Source organism: Petaurus breviceps, unplaced genomic scaffold (assembly GCF_028583685.1).
Source record: "Petaurus breviceps papuanus isolate PSGF00001 unplaced genomic scaffold, PetGlider_PUasm1.0 76, whole genome shotgun sequence".
In the NCBI taxonomy this organism is placed as follows: Eukaryota; Metazoa; Chordata; class Mammalia; order Diprotodontia; family Petauridae; genus Petaurus; species Petaurus breviceps.
Window position 1 is genome coordinate 59522093 of NW_027186473.1, and position 21814 is coordinate 59543906.

Sequence of the window (21814 nt, forward strand, 5' to 3'; positions counted from 1 at the left end):
ATGAAAGGTTTTTTTTTCTATTTTATTACTTTTTCATAAAATCAGATTTTATTTTTATTTACTAGTTCAATAGTTTTCTTAGTTTCAATTTTATTAATCTCTCCTTTGATTTTCTAAATTTCTTATTTGGGGATTTTTAATTTGTTCCTTTTCTAGTTTCTTTAGTTGCATGCCTAATTCATCGATCTCTTCTTTCTCTATTTTATTCTGTCAGGCATATGAAGATATAAAATTTCCCCTTAACACTGCTTTGGCTGCATCCCATAAATTTAGTATGGTATCTCATTGTTGTCATGCTCTTTGATGAAATTATTGTTTCTATAATTCGTTTTGTTGTTTGACCCACTTATTCTTTAAGATTAGGATACTTAGTTTCCAATTAATTTTTTATCTATCTTTATATGGTCTTTTATTACATATAATTCTTGTTGAATCATGATCTGAAAAGTATACATTTACTATTTCTGCCTTTCTTTGGTTGTGAAGCTTTTATGTTCTAATACATGGTCATTTTTTTTTTGTGTAGATGCCATGTACTGCTGAGAAAAAGGTGTATTCCTTTCTGTCTCCATTAAGTTTTCTCCTGAGGTCTATCATATCTAACTTGTCTAACATTCTGTTCACCTCCTTAACTTCTTTCTTGTTTATTTTGTGGTTAGACTTATCTGGTTCTGAGAGAGGGAGGTTGAAGTCACCTACTAGTATAGTTTTGCTGTCTATTTCTTCCTGCAACTCATTTAATCTCTCCTTTAAGAATTTGGATGCTATACCACTTGGTACATATATGTTTAGTATTGATATTAATTCATTGTCTATGGTACCTTTTAACAAGATGAATTTTCCTTCCTTATCTCTTTTAATTCGATCTATTTTTGTTTTTGCTTTGTCTGAGATCAGGATTGCTACTCTTGCTTTTTCTTTAAACTTCAGCTGAGGCATAATAGATTGTGTTCCAGCCCCTTACCTTTACTCTTTGTGTGTTTCTCCACTTCAGGTATGTTTCTTCTAAACAACATATTGTAGAATTCTGGTTTTTAATCCACTCTGTTGTCCACTTCTATTTTATGAAAGAGTTCATCCCATCCACATTCACAGTTATGATTACTAACTGTGTATTTCCCTCCAACCTAATCCTATTTTCCACCAATTTATACTTCTCTGTTCGTCTCTGTCTGTCTCTCTCTCTCCATTCATTCTGTCCCTTTCCATCAGTGTTTTGCTTCTGACCACCACCTCCCTCAATCTGCCTTCCCTTCTGTTATCTTTTTTTTTCCTTTCTCCTCCTGCTTTCCTATAGGGTAAGATAAATTTCTATATTGAACTGAATGCATATGTTATTCCCTCTTTGAGCCAAATCTGATGAGAGAAAGGTTCAAACCATGCTCACCTCCTACCTCCTTTCCCTCTACTGTAATATGTTTTTTGCTCCCCTTCATGTGATGTAATCTACCCCATTCTGCCTCCCTTTTCCTTTTATCCTGGTACATTTTTTAACCACTTAACATTTTTAATATCATCACATCAAAGTCATCTCATACCTGCACCCTCTGTCTATGTATAAACCTTCTAATTGCCCTAATAGAGATACAGTTCTCAAGAGTTAACATATATCATCTTTCCAAGTAGCGACGTAAACAGTTTGACCTTATTGATTAACATGTTGGGTTTTTTTTCTTTTTGTTTAACTTTTTATGTTTCTCTTAAGTCTTCTATTTGAAGATTGATTTTATGTTCAGCTCTGGTCTTTTCCTCAGGAAAGATAAAAAATTCTATATTTCATTGAGTAGTCATTTTTCCCCCTGAAAGATCATGCTCAATTTTGCTGAGTAGTTGATTTTTGGTTGTAATTGAAGCTCCTTTGTCTTCCAGAATATCATATTCCAAGCCCTCAGATCCTTTAATAAAGAAGTTGCTAAATCCTGTGTAATCCTGACTGTGACTCCTTGATATTTGAATTATTTCTTTCTGGACACTTATACTATTTTCTCCTTGGTCTTATAATTCTGGAATTTGACTACAATATTCCTTGCAGTTTTCATTTTGGTATATCTTTCAGGAGGTGATTGGTGGATTCTTTTAACCTTCTGGTTGCAGTATATTGGGGCAGTTTTTCTTGATAATTTCTTGAAAGATGTCATCCAGGCTCTTTTTATCATGGTTGTCAGGTAGTGATTCTTAAATTATCTCCCCTGTGTCTATTTTCCATAAAGACTTGTGTGTGAGGATCTCAGTGGAATATAAGATTAGTGTAGCAGATGGGTAGACCACTGGCCTTGGAGTTATGAAGAACTGAGTTTGAATCCCACTTCATATAGTTACATGTGTTCATGTTAGCTAATCTAAATTGGTATAACAAGAGATAACAAGAGTGTTTTTGGTAGGAGAAAGTGAAATGTTTAAAATATTTTGCAAATTAAGATGCTATTTTCAAGATAGTTATGACATTACATTCCTTCCTCTCCTTTCTTTCCATCTCTCCCTGCTTCCCAGTCACTGTTTTCTTTAGTATTATTTTTTAAAATTTCCAGTGAAGGAGAATTAAGTTTCCCTCCTCCTCTATGCACTAATTTCCTAGTTCCATTCCTTGTTTATTTATAGGGAGCTGACAGGGTCATGCTAATCGATTCATCTATCTTAGGTTCTCAGTCCTTGGGCTGTCTTATTTCTGGTACACCAGCTCCCTGTATTCTCTATCTGACTCTGTCTCCATCTCTGTCTCTCTCTGTCTCTCCTTTCTCTCTCTCTTGCTCTGTCTTTCTCTCTCCCCCCCCATCTTTGTGTGAGTGTGTGTGTGTGTATCTCTCTCTTTCATGCACACACACAGACACACACACAGCTGCCTAGGCCTGGGCACAGACAGACCAAGGGACTTGTGAACTGACAGTTGCCGGACAGCACACATTTTGTTCTGAACTTCTATGACACATACCCTGTGTCTCCCTGGACCCAAAATAAATAATCATTCATCAGCAACTCAACCCCTAGATCAATAATATAACATAAGAAAGTCTCTCAGCCATCACTCACTATTGCTAGCAGGAGGAAATTGCCCTTGGGCAAAAAATTTGCAGCCAGCTGCTGTGCTTGCCAGAAAGGGAGTGATGGGAAGGAGTTTATATAGCCAGCTACTCACCACTCCAAATGCTTCCCTTCTTTCTTGGCTTAAACTGGCTTTGTTCCATCAGTAGAAGGGAAACTGATATCTTTAGGATCACCTTCCCTGTTAACCCTCTCTTGTTTATTTTCTTTTCACTGCCCTCTCACAGTCATCACATTACTACTACTACTAATAATAACTCACATTTTCATGGAAATCCAAAGTTTACAAAGATTTTTCTCATATGATCCTAGAAGGTAAGCAGTATATCATTCCCATTTTACAGAGAGGAAAACTGAGACTCATAAAGTTTAAGTGACCTGATCTTGATCATTCAGTTAGTGAGCAGCAGAGCCAGGATTGGAACTCAGGATTTTTAAGTCCAAATCTCCCCAAATGGCACAGTAGATACAACACTGGACCTGGAATCAGGCAACCCTGACTTCAAATCCTGTGTCAGATACTTCCTAGCTATGTGGCCCTGGGCAAACCTCTAGAGCTTAAGTTTCCTTATCTGTAAGATGGAGATAAAAATAGCAGCTACCTCATAGAGTTGTTGTGAAGATTGAATGAGATAACATATGTGAAGTGTTATATAAATTCTAGCTATTATTATCATTATTATTACTATTATTTATTATGTCAGGTTGTTTTGTACTCTATCCAACTTCTGGTGCTGAAATAGGGAAATTTAACATTTTACAATTTCTTCAAATTTTATTTTAGGTATTATTTTTTCCCCAAATAGGGGAGGTTTCCTTTTATTTTTTAACATGATATACAAATAAAAGTAATGAATTGGGGAAACTTCTTTTTCAGGGTAAAATGCACCTTCCAGTGAGGACTCTATGACTGTTATCAAAAGAATATATTATGTGAGCTCAGGCGATAGTTGACATTGAAAATAGCATTAAAATGGATATAATAATTAATTTATACTAAATTATTGAGGAAGTTGACTTCTTTCCTCTAGTATTAAGACCATCATGAAAATAAGAACTGACCCATACATCTGAGGCCTAAAAAAATGAAGAGCTTGGGGCAGCTATGTGGTGTAGTGAATAGATTACTGGCCCTGGAGTCAGGAGGACCAGAGTTCAAATCTGGCCTCAGAAACTTAACACTTACTAGTTGTGTAACCTTGGGTAAGTCACTCAACCCCAATTGCCCTGCCTCTCCCCCTCCAAAAAAAGACAACAAAATGAAGACCTGATGGAAAACAGTCACCAGGTTCTTATTTAAATGATTTTACTTTTTTTTTTATTAATAATGATTTCTTTTCTCTCCCATTCTGCCCCAGTGAGAATGACAAAAGAAAAGCAATATTCTTGTAATAAATATGTAAAGTGAAGAAAAACAAATTTTTAACATGGCTCTGCCTAAAAATGTATGTCTTATTTTTTATATCAAATCAACCACTTTTCTAGAAGTAGATGGGTAGCATGGACACCATTAGTCTTGTACCTAGACCTCACTTTTAGTTTAGATCTCATGAGGATCCAGTCCATGGAGAGTATTGGGATTGTAGCTTCCTCAGGAAGTTGTTTAGGTTCTCTTAACTTAGTGCTTAAAGAGTGGAGCAAGACAAGCAGGAAATGACCAGGAAGAGAATGCATGGGCAGGATCAGGGATGGTTTTGTTGGCCTAATGATTTTCAAAAACTGTTTTTCAAAAACAAGGCACATAACTCTCAAGTTTTCTCCTTCTTCTTCCTCTCACAATTAAATTTAATTGACTAATTCCATAAAGGAACCAGAGGGCAATTCACCAGTCTTACATAGACTACTTTTCAGATGAAGGATAAAGGCTACTCCCTTGATGGGTCTGCAGTGAATAATAGGTTCTCTTCTCTACTTTGTCTTATTCATTCATTCAATTGCATTTATTAAGCATGTAGTATGTGCCAGGTACTGTGCTAAGTGTTGGGGACAAAAAGAAAGTCAAAAAGGCACATACCTGCCTAGGAGGAGCTCACAGTCTAATGGAGATATCCTTCACTTTTAAGAGGCCATCTTTGCTATGCAGCTGAGAAGATCCTGCTGAGTGCTGTACCATGGAGAATTGAAGGAGAGAAGGTGGGTTGCACAAGCTGCTAATTTCTGAATGCTATTCTACTTCTCAGCAGGTAAAAACTTTGAAAATGTCCTTACAAACTCTCTGCTTTTCCTTTCCCCTCTCCATTCTCAGAGGGGAGTGAGAAATGGGAAGAAGTAGACAAGTTACCTAAAAGCCAACATATAGTGGGAGGGAGGCATGCAGGGAAGAAATAAAATTATTATAGTTGTCTTTTCCCCCCAACCTTCACAAATCTCTATCAGTAATCAGTGAGAGCCTTTCTTACTGTGGACTCTGTACCTTCTACTTCCATAAGGAACATACAGGGGTGCATTGAGATCCAACCCTCCTACTCCAATATGACATTCAGGTCTTGGAACAAATATCCCTCTCATTTTCTCATGATTATAGGACCATTGTTTTAGACCTGGAAGGAACTTAAAAATCATCTAGTATAAGCTCCTCATTTTGGTTGGTTGTCCTTCATTCTGGAAGAGGACCCAAATGGCATCACCATATTGGGATCAAGGTACAATGTGTCTGACTGTTGCAGATCAGAGCAATGTAAGTTCAGAAGGCTCTATACACATTGAGCATAAATAGTCCACATGAACATTTGGAATAGAGATGGCTCTGAATTTGCACATCTTATTTTTTTTAGCTACTGCAATTTTGCTTCACTCAAAGAGTATAGCACCTTCTCTGCTATGGGCACACCATGCTATGTGGTCCTTTGCCCGTATCTCCCATGTCACACAATCAATTCCAAAGGTCTTCTGACCAGCATGTGAATGCTTGTCTTGTGTGAGTTCTCCATAAAATATTCTTTTAGGCAAATGTGTATTTGGCATTTGAACAGCATGGCAAGAGTTGCACTCTTTGTAGTAGAGCTTGAATGCTTGGCAGTTCAGCTTGAGAAAGGACCTCAGTGTCTGATACCTTATCCTTCCGGGTGATCTTCAAAATCCTAAGACAATTCAAATGGAAGCAATTTAGTTTCCTGCCATGGCACTGGTAGCCTGTCCAGGTTACACAGGCATACAACAATGAGGTCAGCACAATGGCTCTGTAGACCTTCAGTTTGGTAGTCAATCTAATACTTCTTTTCTCCCACACTTTCTCCCAAACACTGATCTAGCTCTGGAAATATGTGTGTTAACTTCATCATCTCTGTGTATACCCCTGAAAAGTATATTGCCAAGGTATGTGAACTTATCCACAGCATTCAATATTGCACGTATGGATGATATAGTGCTGGTTGTTGAAGAACCTCTGTTTCCTTGGTGTTAGTTGTCAGGCCAAAATTAACACAAGCAGCAGAGAATCAATTCATGCTCTACTTCATCTCAGCCTCAGAGGTTGTGTTGAGTGTAAAATCATCTGCAAACAAAAAGTCACACATTTACTCTCCCTTCACTTTAATCTTGGCTTGTAGACTTTTCACGTGAAATGATTTATCATCAGTGGGGAAGCTGACCTTGATTCCATTTTCATCTTTACTGAAGGTGTCTGACAATATTGCTGAAAACATCATGCTAAAAAGCATGGGAGCAAGCACACATCCCCCCTTGGTGATGGGGAAAGCACAAGAATATCGTCCAACATCCAGAACCCAGGAAAGCATGCCATCATGTAACTGATTTACAATACTGATGAATTTCTCCAGGCACCCAAATTTTGCCACAATTTTCCAAAAGCTTTCACAACTGACAGTATCAAAGACCTTGATGAAATTTCTGCTCCTGCCATTTCTCATGGAATTGTTGGGTAGTAAATACCATCTCATCTGTTCTTTAGCCCATTCTGAAGTCACACTGGTTCTCAGGTAGATGACCATCTTTCAAGTGAAAGATCAATCTATTAAGTAGGACTCTGGCAAGAATCTTGCCAGCAATGGCTGAGAAACTCAACTCCTATGATTGTTACAGGACAAACTATTTCTTTACCTTTACAGAGATGGACAATGGAGATATCCTCCAACTCCTGAGGGATAACCTCCTCTTGCCATATAACCTAGAAAATATCAGTAAGTTTTTGTATGAGCAGTGAACCTTCTGTCTTGTAAATCATTGAATAGTATCAGCATCAGGTACTTTGCCACAGGAGAGGAGTTGAAAAGAATTCAAAACCTCTTCTTCAGTTGGAAGTTTGGCTAGAGAGGGATTGACCTCAACCTGAGGTATATAGTAAATGGCCATCAATGATAATCTGTTAACAATACTATGAAAATGTTCCTCCAATCTCTCCAGGATCATGCCCTTATCATTAATCAATGTGGCTCCATTACTATTGAGTAATTGAGATGAACCATAAGTTTTTGGTCCATATATCGTCTTCAGAGCTTAGTGATTGCTAGCAAGATTCTTGCCAGAGTCCTTCTTAATAGGCTGATCCTTCACCTGGAAGATGGCCAAAATAACACTGAAGGGTCTGCCTTATTACTGAGATAAGAATCCTATATATCTGTAAGCTTCACTTATACTTTACTTTTGATGGAGTTAAACACTGCTTTCTTAGAGACAGATGAACTATACTGCCAGTAAACCCTGTGGAGTTCCCATTTTTTTAGTTAGCAGCTTCTAAATTTCCCCATCATTTTTATCAAACCATTCTCAATGTTTGGGCTTGTTCTGACCCAGATGAGTAAATGCAGTGCTGTACAACAAATTGCTGAAAGCGGTTCACTTCTTTTCTGCTTCACTGTTGTCAACTGTGCGTTCACTCAGCTTTCCCTCTAAGGTAGCAATGAAGTGTTCCCACTAAAAAAAATATTCTAATCTGTTGACATTAATTCTTCTGACAGTTGTCTTGCCTTGGGGCCACCACTCTTGTTGAATCTGAATATTTAGCTTGAAGAGCATGTCTATTTTCATTCTGTAGCACACAAAGCTTTCAACACCCTCACATGTCTCTTCTCCTTGCAATGACATAGTCTATTAAATGCCAATGTTTGCTGCAGGAGCACATCCACAAACCTTACGTAAACAGAAGACAGCATTGGTGATAAGTAGGTCATGAGATGCACAAGTCTTTAGTAGTATATGATCATTACGGTTGCTGTTTCCAACTCCATTCCTCCCTAGCATGCTCCTGGTTGTCTGTGCCTACTGTTGTGTTATAGTCACCCAGAATTATAAGCTTGTCCTTTTTTGGTACATTGATTATGATGGTCTCCAGATCTTTACAAATTTTTTCTCAGACAAGTCTGGGTTTGTCATGGTGGTAGCATAGGCACTGATGAGTGTGAAGCTGGTGTAGGTTTTGCAATCAAAATTAATCTTATTTTAGTAATCTGGTCTTCATTTTCTAACCTTTTTCATACAGGGCTGCTATTTGGATGCAATATCTATTGAGTTTTCTCACAGCAAGAGCTGTTTGTTACTCAGGTCTATTGGATTTTGTATTTGTGTTCATAAGGGTACACACATTCCATGTACCAATGGTTAGTGAAATCATCTTTTCAAAAGTTTTCATACATTGTGTGTGTGTGTGTGTGTGTGTGTGTGTGTGTGTTTGACCTCAGGGTCGGATTCCTGCCTACTGAGGTAAATAGGCCAGACTTGGATGAAACAGACTATTTTTAGAGCACCTTTTCTAACACCTTTGTCACACCAGAAGGTGAGCAATGTGGTACTTAAAGGGCTGCTCTGACACCCCAGGGGCTGCCAGATCCTAGAGCTGCTTTCAGTGAGAAGACAACCCTATGCCCTGGGATGCCTGTGTTCAGGTTTGTGACTACAGCTCCCAATGTATCTGTACCTGCTGTTTCATCACTTTCCTGTTACCATGGGACCTTGAGGTAGGTAAAAATGGTCAAATGGTATGGGTGATGTCTTTTGATTCATGAATAAATTCGATTTAAGTGAGACAGAGTTACACATTGGCCTCACTCTTCCAGAGTCATCAAAATCCAGTGGCAAGACAAAAGACACAATGACTGGTGATGGCTCAAGATGCAAGGTGGATAATCTTGGCATCTTTGAGGTATAACCAAGTTCTAAGCACCTGCTTCAGCCACCTTCATGGCCATTGAAACAAATTATTCTCTCCTATTTCACTGGGGGAAGTCTTCACAAGTTTGGGGTAGATAGTCCCCTAACTCACCACAGCATTTGTGACCCCTTAGTTACCCTTAACTTTGTTTAACCTATCTGCCAATATGGTTTACTGGGGTGTGGCAGCCACACATGCTTCAGATTCTTGGAGCCACAGGTGAGAATTGGTTGAATCAAGAGGACATTAAAGGTGGAAAGCAGCCCTGAAAATGGCTCAACAGCCCTCAAACCAGAGGCAAAACAGCTAGGATTACAACCAAGAATAACCTACCCAGCAAAACTGAGTAAATCCTTCAAGGGAAAATGGATATTTAATGAAGTAGAGGACTTTCAAACATTCATGATGAAAAGACTATAGCTGAGTAGAAAATCTGACATTCAAACACAAGATTCAACAGAAGCATAAAAGGATAAATATGAAATAATAATCATTAGGGAATCAGTAAAGTTAAACTGTTTACATTCTTATATGAGAATATGATATTTGTAACTCCTAAGAGCTTTAATAGTTAAAAGCAGTTTACATAGACAGAGGGCATAGGTGTGAGGCAATTATGTTGGAAAGACTTAAAAAAAAAAAACCAACATAAAAAGCCCAAAGGGGTGAGAAAGAGGGATGCACTGAGAGAAGAGGAAAAGGAGAAGAAAAAATTATCAACTGTGAAAGATTTGGCTACTCTGATCAATGCAATGATCCAAGACAATTCCAAAGGACTCATGATGGAAAAAAATGTTATCCACCTTCAGAGAGAGCTAAAATTGCTAAACTCTGAATGCAAATTGAATTATAATTTTCCCACTTTCTTTATTTTTCTTACTTTAAAAAATATAGATAATATAGAAATATATTTTGCATAATTTCACATCTAGAATTGATATAACATTGCTTGCTTTCTCAGTGGTTGTGGGAGGTTGTGGGAAGGAGGAAGACAATTTGGAACTCAATTTAAAAAGAAAAGAGTGTAAAAAATAATGAATTAAAATCCTTAGAGCACTGACACATTTTGTTTGGCTAGCAAATTATTTCCTCTGTCTCAGTCTAATCAATCAATTTGACATTTGTTAAGTATTTCTTGAGCACCAGCAGTGCTGGACATATTCTATGTACTCTAAAGGATGGAAAAGATCTGTAAACTGTGAAATCTATATTCAACAATCATTCTATCTAGTTGTAAGGACAAGATGAATGGATATGACCTTGGAAATAAGAGAAAATTTATAGTAAATACTACATTTTCATCTTCATTAATTTTTTTCTCACATATGACACCAATCTCTCATCTATGTGCAATTGCAGTGGCTGTTCCCTTGGCCTGGAATGCACTCCCTCATATCATAGAAACCCTCTCTTCCCTCAAAACATAGCTTAATTTATACTTTCTATATGAAACTTTTTCTGATCCCTAAACTACTAGGGTCTGTTTCCCAATCCCTTTAGTACTTAATTATATATATATATATATATATATATATATATATATATATTATTCTGGAAAACTTTTTATTGTAGGTACAATGGGACACAGCAAGTTAGATGATTCCAATTTTGTTGGCAACATCTAAAGTATCGTAGTCTGGAGCAAGACAGACAGAGGCTGGATCAGTGTGTTGACCTTGGTCACATCTATATCATGCAGCTTCTTCACAGCCTGCTTGATCTGATGCTTATTGGCCTTGACATCCACAATGAAGACTAGGGAGTTGTTGTCCTCAATCTTCTTCATAGCAGACTCAGTGGTCAAGGGAAACTTAATGATGGCATAGTGATCTAGCTTGTTTCTCCGAGGGGCACTCTTCCGAGGGAATTTGGGCTGCCTTCGAAGTGTCTTGGGTCGCCGGAAGGTGGGGGATATTCGGTTTTTCTTTTTGTGACTATGAACACCCTTTAGCACCGCCTTCTTGGCCTTCAGGGCCTTGGACTTGGCTTCTGTCTTGGGGCGGGGAGGGGGGCAACAGCTTTGACCGCTGGGGAAGGGGGGGAGGTCAGCCCCAGGAGCTTCTGTCCTGCCGGTCCCTCGGTGTGTGCAGGGCTTCTCTCTCCTAAGTGTTTAATCGCAGCTGGCTTCCTTTGCTGCCCGTGGGTTTTGCTTTATTTGGTAAAAACCTCGTTCTTCGCGCTTCACCCAACAGCCCGTGTGTCATTAAACGTTTACTGAACGCCAACTAAGTGGGGAGAGGTGGCAATGTGGCGCCGGAGGAGCCCTGAATGCAAGTCCAGCCTCGGACACTTCCCAGCTGGGTGACCTTGGGCAAGTCACCGAACCCCGGCTGCCTCAGCGTCCTCATCTGTAAAACGAGCAGGAGAAGGAAGGGCAGACCCCGCGGACGGCACACTGGCTCAGGCAAGAACAACGTGCCAGGGGCCTTGGAGAAGGGAAGGACAGACCCCGGAACCAAGGAAGGGCCTTTAGTCGGATCCCCGGCATTCAGCGCGATATGCGGACCCGGGACTCGCCCAAATCGCTCTGAGGGCCTGGAATCCAATTCGCCGCTCTACTCTGCCCGCCAATCCCCTGGGGAAAGGGCGCCCGCAAGAAGCTGGGCAGGAGGGATGAGGGGGAACCGGAGAAGACACTTCCTCGAACGGGCAGGGCCGAAGCCCCTCGGACGCTGGGGCAGGAGCCAGCCGGGATGAGCCGGGCCTGGCCCAAGTGGTTCTCCTGAGGGCGGCTCGGCCCCGGGCCCGCAGTAGCAGCAGGGCCTGGGAGCGCCGGGCCACAGCTATCCCCGCTCCCGCCGGGACCCCTAGTCATCTCCGACGCCGCTGCCCCGGCCTCTCTCCTAGTACTTAATTATCTTGCAATTGTATTTATTTTCTTTTTCTTATTTGCATATATTTATATGTGCACTTGTAGAAGTAAGCTCCTTGAAAGTATGAAATGTTTCATTTTTTACCCTTAGCACAGTATCAGACACATAGTAAATGCTTAATAAATGGTAGTTGATAGAATGATTGAGTGGCAAACACTGAAAGTGCCATGAATTCACAGGAGGTGTCATGATGGAGTGAATGATCAGAGAATGCTTCATGGAATTTGATTTAGCACCTGAACAATATATAGGATTTGCCCATGGTGGATGAGAGAGATATCCAATCAATTAATAAAAAATCACATGTCTTCCAGTAAGCTAATTTTAATATTTTTCTGTCACCAAACTAAGAGAACACAAAACATCTTCAGGATATCCACCTAGAATCCTTAAGATTTGAATGAAAAAAGAAATGAAATCAAAGAAGAGGAAATTTATCAATTGGCCCCTTCCCTTATTTTCTCCCTGATCTTTTGGACTTTTTTGCAAATGCTAAAACATTATATAGGTCCTACTAGACTGTCAAATCAGAGTTGTACTTACATTTTGATATCCCTCAGCATTTAGCTAGATACTTCTTGCTAGAAAAAAAATAAGAATTTTTTTTTACATAGATGAGGAATGAAATATAAGCCTGGTAAAATGCAAAGTCTTTGAGGACAAGAATTGTTTTTATGTTTACCTGGTACTTGTTACATAGCAGGTACTTAAAAAAGTGTGCTGAATTAATCGGGTTGAATTATATACAATGTCCATGCAAAGTTCAGATTTAGTCCAATGTCAAATTTAGCCGGAACTGTTGAACTAATGTTAAATTTCATTAAGAACAGAAATTGCAGGGCAGCTAGGTGGCAAAGTGAATAGAGCACCTGCCTTGGAGTCAGGAGGACCTTAGTTCAAATCTAGCCTCAGACACTTCACACACACACATTGCCATGTGACCTTGGGCAAGTCACTTAACTTAATTGCCCTCCAAAAAGCAAAACAAACAAACAAAAAAGAACAGAAATTGGGACCATCACCCAGTGAATGGCATTCCTGCACTAATCTTCTATTTGCAAAGAGTATTTACCCAGTATCTCCACAGATAATGGAGAAGTGTCCCTTTTACAAGAACAGGTGTAGATGTATGGAATTTCATCAGAAATAAGTGAGTAGTTATTGACAGGTGAAGTCATTATACATGAGAGGGGAGTGAGAGATTTCACAATGAAGTTTGATTATTGCTTGCTTTGAGCATATCTGAGTTGATGTAACCAATGTTTCAGAAAGCTTTTAGAAATTTTGTTACCTTCTCTTTTTGCTTTCCTGGGAACTTTGGGCATTTTCCAATGTAGCCCCCATGCTAACAGCTTCCTATTTCCACTGCTTTTTATTGAGAAATTGATTCAGGCAGTGATGACTTGTAGTAGTCCAACAGATTGTGTGTCTGGATAAAATTACATTTATGGGAGAAACATACACATTTTCTCCCCTTTTAGTTTCCCTTATGATGGTTTAATTCAAATAATGTTTGTTTATAAATGCAAACCTCATGGGGAAAATGGTTACCCTAGAGAATAAAATGGCAAGATTGTTCCATATCTTAGGGAGTTGACTAAGAAATGGGCAAATTCCCCAAGAAATTAATTTATCAATGATTGTGAAAAAAATCCCCTCTTCAAACACAGACAACACATGAAAACTATTTCCTTTGCTATGGCTCTTGATTTAATGAGCACTCCAGACATGGGCTAAATTTTAATGGGGGCGTGGTTAGGGGTGAGGATGTGAATAAGCCATAGAGTAAGGAAAGGGTGTGAGATTAGTTTTGCTCAGAGACAGAAAGAATTGCATTATTAATCACAGAAATTAGATTGGGAGGATGTGACAGTATTGTGTTATCCATCTTCATGGTGCTCCTAATTCTTCCTGATGCAGGGATTCTTCATGCAGAGGCTCATCACCATGATTTAACCTGATTTCCATCTCATTTTATAAAGTGTCTTTGTTCGTGTGGCACACAGAATTGGATCATGCATGGCATTTGCAGCAGCAGATGAGACACTGCCAGTAATAATAAACTAATAGAGTTTGAAATTTATGAGTACAAGGTCTGGTCTAACTAAAAATGGAAAAGCTGTGTAAAGCATCTTCCTCAAAGCAGTGAACATCCTGCTCTGAGGTGGAAATTTAGAAATGTGGGGATTTAGAAATGTGGAGGAAATGTACATTTCATTTTATTTGACAGGGACATGTTCAGGAAGGTTAACCCCTGAGACTTTAAAGCAATAAAAATAAATTTGGGCTAAGGATTAGAAACATTTCCAATGTTTCTATTGTGATTGAGGAATGTTCTCCCCTGAGAAATAACTTGTTTTTGTTGGGGGGTTTTTAAATAGAGACTTGGCAAAGTTTGGGGAAATGTAAATCGGGGAATCTTTTCTTAGAAGGCTTGATTTGCCACATGGACTGTCTTTGTCTTTTTTTCTAATATCAAAATGTCATGTCACTGGCAATGGTATTTGAGGAAGGATATTATATTAAGAGATTGCCTAGGACTCTTAAGGGCTGTACAGAGGAACCTCAGGCCAGGTCTATGTGACTATCCTTAAAAAGGCCAGGATCAAAACATTCATCCAGAACTATAGTTAGCAATTTTGGGTCCTGAGAAAATGCACACAAACCAGCTAGGACCAGAGGCATAAAATATATCATCAAACACTGCTAGCAGAAGATCATGGATTGACCATGGAGAAGTTCACCTAGGAAGAGCCTGGGGAGAGAAGCATGACATAATATATAGAAAGTTAGCCTTGAAGTGAGGGAGATGTGGGTTCAAGGCCTTCCCTTGATACATATTGGCTTTGTGACCATAGACAAGTCATATAACATCTCCATGCTTTAGACAGCTGTCTGCTACATGCAGGAGAAAAAGGAAATTTCCTCATCCCAAAGTTCCCAACACCAATGAAATCATAGGTCCAGTCCCTATTAGCTCTCCCAATGTAACAGGGATAAATGAGGATGGCTCAATCTCTTCTTACGGAGTTTCACATAACACCTGACATGGGAGATGCCTCCACTTCTCCCCGTATTTGGCTTCCTTGCTCTAACCTGCTCTTACACTAGAACATCAATTTCCCAGAGATAGATAACCACCATGCAGTTACATTCCAACCCTTTTAAGGCACTGGAAGTAACCTTGCTGAAGGGAAATACTCTTACCCAGTTCCCCATTCTAGCTCCTGATCCCCCATCTAATTTTTTCTGTCTCCACAATCAGCCATTCACAGTGTAATGCATCCTCATAGTACATGGTATTGATGCAACCATTCATTCACAATCATAGCATTTTAGAAGTTAAACATAACCATTTACTTAATACTAAGGTAAAAGCCCAAATAATGTCCTACTAATATATTAGAGCAAATATATCAATAACAAAATGTTACAATATACATATAAACCTAGGGTATACTCTTTCTTTGCTTCCCTTAATAGATACATTTATAGGAAACCTGGTATAATGGGAATGTACATTTATGTTGCTGCCATATTTTTAAGAATGTATTGTGTAAGATCTTCTTTGCCCCTAGGTTAAGTGCACCTGGAGCCTGGGGAGGGAGGCTTGTTTTTTCAGGAGATACTTTGTGATTGGGCAGTGGGTCAAGAGGGTTGTTACATTCTCTGGGCCAGGAGAAGGTTATATAAGCCCTGATGTGACACTTTGTTTGGGGGCTCACTTTGAGAAGTGTTCTGTGATTTGACCAGATGAGACTCTGGGCAGGCATGAAGAGCCCCCCTGGCTTTGAAAAACCCAAATGTTGATGCTTCTCTCTCTGGTGTCTGACTAGGTATGGATGTAATGGTTGGACAGTTGGAGGCCTGTCTGCTTGATCTGAAATGTTTCTCTGTATTGTAATTTAGGATTAGAAACATTTCCAATGTTTCTATTGTGATTGAGATGTTGTTCTCCCCTGAGAGATAACTTGTTTTTGTTGGGGTTTTTTTTAATAGAGACTTGGCAAAGTTTGGGGAAATGTAAATTGGGGAATCTTTGTAACCTCTATACTCTGAAGTTCGGGGTGCTGACTTTTTTGCCTGAACTAGGTAAATGATGTTTGATTGATTAAAGCAAGATTGTTAACCCATTTTGAGTTGCTTTCCTTTAGGAAAGCAGATCTAAGAACCTGTTTTGGCAGCCACCCTGGGGATGCTGGGGTGCTTGTTGTTACACCTGGCAGGGAAACACATGAGAGAGGAAAACTCATGAGCTTAGGGTATCGCAATTCTAGACTTCAGGATGCAATGCTATTGATCCATTCAGAAACCTCTGTAACACATGAAACTCTTTCTTTTCCCACTGCTTGACTATTCATCATCATCACTGGGAAAATTTTCTTCTCTTGTGTACTAGAATGTAGATTTTAAGGCTCTTTCAATTGGCAAGCTCATCAAACTATTTTTCAGACCACCCCGGGCATTCACTCATCTGAATGCTTCATTGTCTAATCAGAAAGCTCATAGCAAAAATAGTTAAAATTTATTGTATAAGCAATCTCATCAGGATCCCAGTGAGATTGCAACCCACCCCCTTGCATTTCCCTTTCATCCAAAGGAGGCCACAGAGAGCAACAGTTCCTTAGGATTGTTTACGTTTCCTCTAGCTTGAAGTGGTGCTGATGGCAATAGCTGTGAGTGAAGTACTTGATCAATGAAATAAGTTCTCTTTCCAAGCAACGAGAAGTTGCTCAACTGAACCTTTCTCTCACCTGACTGCTTTTAACTGCTGCAGTTCCAAAGGATTCTGGAACCACCAGCCTGCTTTTGTGTCTCCAGATCTTTTCAGGTTCCTCTTCCTTTGCTGTTTACTTGAATGATGTCTCTTTTCCATCTACTTCAGCCATCTCACTGTTCCATACCTTAAATGAAAGTCTCCTCACTCTGTGATTCATCTTTGACTTGAAAAGTCACAATTCCTCAAATTTCCATTATGAAGTTGACAATTCTTTTAAAAATGCCTCAGTCTTCAAATACTTACATGATTTCTTTTTTCTTAATTTTACATTAATTATGTAAATTTGAGTAACCCATCATGCCCTAAAGTTCTCAACAATACTTTCAATTTCTCAACAACAATACTTTGAAATTGTATTTTTACAATCACATTTCTCTAGTTTTTAATAAATAAAAGATCTTTCCCTCCATCTTTATGACATTCAATTGTTTGTACATAAGAAAAGCATCCCTCCACCCTATCGGCAAGGAGAATCAAATCCTTGGATCCACATTCAGCAAATTTTCTCTCCAAAATTGTCTAAAATCCCATTTGGAAGCTTTTTTTTCATACAAATATTCTAGTGCTGTGTATTAACACAAGGTTTTGTTCTACCTGTCTTTGATAATCAGAATGTTCATCCATAATAAGGACAATATCCCACATCCTTTGACAATGAATATAGTTATGTCCTTCACACAAAAGCACCTTTTTTAATGTCCATTTTGGCACTGACTGATCCTAATGAAATGAGGTTTCAAGAGATAGCATATTTTAAAATACTTTTTTTTTTGCTTTTTGGAGGGCAATTGGGGTTAAATGACTTGCCCAAAATCCAAGGGCTAGTAAGTGTGTCAAGTGTCTGAGGCCAGATTTGAACTCAGGTCCTCTTGACTCCAGGGCCCATGCTCTATTCACTATGCCACCTAGCCACACCTAAAATACTTTTCTTACTAAGGAGTAAATCCAATTGTCTCTAAACTACTGAAGTACTGTAAGTTGTATGCTTGAAATTTCATCACCCTGGGGCTAATCCATAATCATCCTGCCCTGTTTAAAGATCCATACTCATAGGAGTTCATGGGATTCGGAACTGGAAAGAACTTTAGAGATCAGTTGTTCTGTGTCACACAGGGTGGTCTAATTCCTCATAGGCAACGGGGCCAACATTTCCAGGTCTCTATTCATGCTGCTATAAAAAGAAGCTGCAATGAATTTGTGTAAAGTTTTCAGCTGTGACTTAAATTGACATAGTCTTGAGATTGTTTGCCTATAAGAAACTATCAGATATTTACTTCTATCAGTAATATTACAAATAATAAAATAAAGAAAATATGTTCAGATTACTTCTGTAGTTTTTTGAGGAAAGAATGGACAGATCTCTGATTTCACCAATAGTAGGGGACTACTTTGAGGGGAAACTCCCTCTAGTTGAAGGTGTACAACCATCATTTATAGTCTTTGCTGCTAAGGTTAATAGGGGAGTCATTACCCCACAGCTAGTAATTGGTAAAGGTAGAACTTGACCATAGACCTTCTAGACTCTTAACACTAGTCCTCTGCCTTTCATTTCTGCAATAGAAGCCCTTTAATGTAATTTATTCATTAACTCTTTCATTAAAAACTATTTATTAAGATACACTAAATGTGTTGAATAAGGATTTTTGAACATGGCTGATATGGTCATCTTTTTTGCTTCACTATGCTCATTTCTGATAAAGGTTTTTTTTTTCCCTTCTCAATGGGTAGAGGGAATGATGAGTGATTGAAAATAATGATTGTTAATTTACAAAATCATTTAAAAGAAATAAAGTAAAATATAGAGTGCTTTGTTTATATATAATTGATTTTTTACAATTTGAGGTTGTTATTTTGTCCAGTGAAGAATGTACATTGGAGGTGGAGCTAAGATGGCAGAGTAAAGTCAGGGACTTGCCTCAAATATCTCCTAAGTCCTCCATTTAAAAAATTACTCTAAACAAATTCTAGAGCAGCAGAACCCTCAAAAATACCAGAGTGTAACAAATTTTTAGCCCCAAACAACTTAGAAGGTAGGCAAGAAAAGTCTGTGGCACCAGGGTGAGAGAGGAGCTCAGTCCAGCACCAGCACAGATTGGCCTCAGCACACCAGGAGCAGGCCTCAGGGTGATGGAATCACTGGCAGCAGTGAATGTTTCCAGGCCTCTCATCCCACAGAGACTGAAAACAACTTAGAAGGTCAGCAAGAAAGGTCTGGCACACCTGGGTAATAGTGGCACACAATCCAGCATAGAACATGCCAACACAACCCTAGCCCCAGCAAACCAGGACCAGGCTTTGGGAATGACTGAATCAATAGTGGCTGCTTCTGCAGCTCTCAGGCCACAGATTGTAAAAGCATTGAACAACTCATCAGAAAATGACAGGGTCTTTTTGTTAGCACAGAGGCAGGACTTTGCTGCTTTGCCCATACTCAGATCTGGGGCACACTCCTGGGTGGCAGCCCCAGCATGAGGAGGAGCGCTAGCACAGCAGAACTTGCAGCCACGGTGGAGGGGGGAACCGTCTTCACAGTTTCAGGCCAGGAGAGAGAGCTTGTGGTCATTCAGAGGCCAGGAGAATAGTAAACACATCTCCTTAAGTCATACCATCTTGGGAGAGCTGAAAACTTACAGGTCCCTAAAAGTATCTTTAAACAGCTGCAGAAAACCCCTGAAGCTTGGGGCAGTGTGCCTTCCATCCTGGAAGAAGAGCCCTACTTTAACAAAGAATTAAGTAACACAACTGGAAAATGAGCAAACAACAGAAAACAAAAACCTCTTACTATATAATGTTGCTATGGTGACAAAGCAGACCAAAACCCACACTCAGAAGATGACGACAAAGTCAAAGTTCTTACATCCAAAGCCTCCAAGAAAAATATAAATTGGTCTTAGACCATGGAAGAGCTCAGAAAGGATTTTGAAAATCAAGTAAGAGAAGTAGAAGAAAAATTGGAAAGAGAAATGAGAATAATACAAGAAAATCGTGAAAAATGAGTCAACAGTTTGCTAAAGGAAACATAATTTAAAAAATGGAAGAAAATAACACCTTAAAAAAAAGAAAACAGTCTAGGCCAAATAGTAAAAGAAGTCCAAAAAGCCAATGAGGAGAATGCCTTAATAAATTAAAGAACTGGCAGACCCCAAAGCACACAGAGAGAGACAGGCTGGGAGGACAACACTGTGGTGCACAGAGGCAGGCCTGGATGAGGCGTGATCAATGTGGCAGCAAGCCCTCCCACAAACCACAAGGGCCATTACCAGGCCTATCAAAGAAGGGCTGGGACTGGACAGAGCAAGGAAAGAATCAAATGCAAGGCCCTTGGCAGGGGCAGCAAATACTCCTGGGACTACCAATCCATAGCCCAGAAATTTAAAAAAGCCCCTCTCTGGACCTCAAAGGACCAGGATGGCAGAGTGAACCCTGGCTGCTCCAACCCCCCCCCATCCTCCCCACCATGAAAACATAGTAATTATTGCCCCAGGGCAAAACCCTAAACAGTAAATGCTTGGGAACCCTTGATGAAGGGTGTGGCTAGGGCCCTACTTCAAAATGGGTAGAAAGTAGACTACACAGACTCTGGAGTCCTACTATATCAGAGGGAGGAACCAAATTCAGAAGGAGACAGTGTTGACTCCACACCCACAGCTGAAGCATCAACAGGGAACTGGTCTCAAGCACTGTTTCCTAGATGAGCTCAAAAGGAACTTTGAAAACCAAATGAATGATAAAATAATAAAATGAATAATTCTTTTAAAATCAAAATTGCAAAATTAGAAAAACATTTCAATGAAGAAAACAGCTCCTTAAAAAGAAAAAAATGTGTGATATGGAAAAGGACCTCCAAAACCTAACCGAGGAAAGTAATTTACTAAAAACTAGAATCAAGCAAATTGAAGCAAATGACTCTATGAGGAACCAAGAATTAGTCAAACAAAACATCAATAATGAAAAATAAGAAAAAGAGGTAAAATATCTCAATGGAAAAATAACTGACCTGGAAAACAGATCCAGGAGAGATAATCTGAGAATCATAGGCCTACCAGAAAATCATGATGAAAAAATGAGCCTGGACAACATCCTCCAAGAGCTCATCAAGAAAATCTGCCTTGAGATACTAGAACCCAAGGGTAAAACAGAAATCGAGAGAATCCAACAGACACCTCCTGAAAGAGATCCCAAACTGAAAAGCCCTCAAAATGATATGGCCAAAATCTAGAACTACCAGGTAAAAGAGAAAATACTTCAAGCAGCCAGAAAGAAACAATTCAAATATCGAGGAACCAAAGTGATGACTGCACAAGATTTGGCAGCCTTTACACTGAAAGATCAGAGGCAGTGGAATACAATTTTTCACAAAGGAAAGAGCTCAGGTTACAACCAAAGATCACCTACCCAGTGAAACTGAACATATTCTTCCAGGCACGGAGATGGTCATTCAGCAATGTAATGGATTTCCAGAACTTCCTGATAAAAAAAGCCAGAGCTCAATGGAAAATTCAACCTCCAATTACAAGACTCAACAGAGATATAGAAAGGTAAACAAGGAAAACACACACACACACACACACACACACACACTGTTATTTAATAAGAGCAGACTGTTTATAGACAAGTAGAGGCTGTGAGTATAAATTACACAAAATGACAATAAAAAACCTTATGAAAGGCTACAAAGGGACTGCAATGGAAGAAGGGGAATGAATGAAATGGAAAAGGGTAAAGTATGCCACACAAAGAGGCATAAAAACAATATAGCAGAGGGAAAGAAGGGAGGGAGATGAGTATTATATGAGCTTTTCCCTCATTGGTTCTGGTGCAAGGAGGTAACAACCAGTTAATCATAGTACTCTATGGAGAAGAGACACAAAATGTATCATAATAGAGGGAAAGAGGGGAGGGAGAGGAGCTTTGCATGAGATTTGTTCCCGTCATTCTTGGTTCAAAGAAGAAATAACATACTACATTAAGTATAAAAATATCCTACAGGCAGTAGGAGGGGGAAAGGGCTAGGCA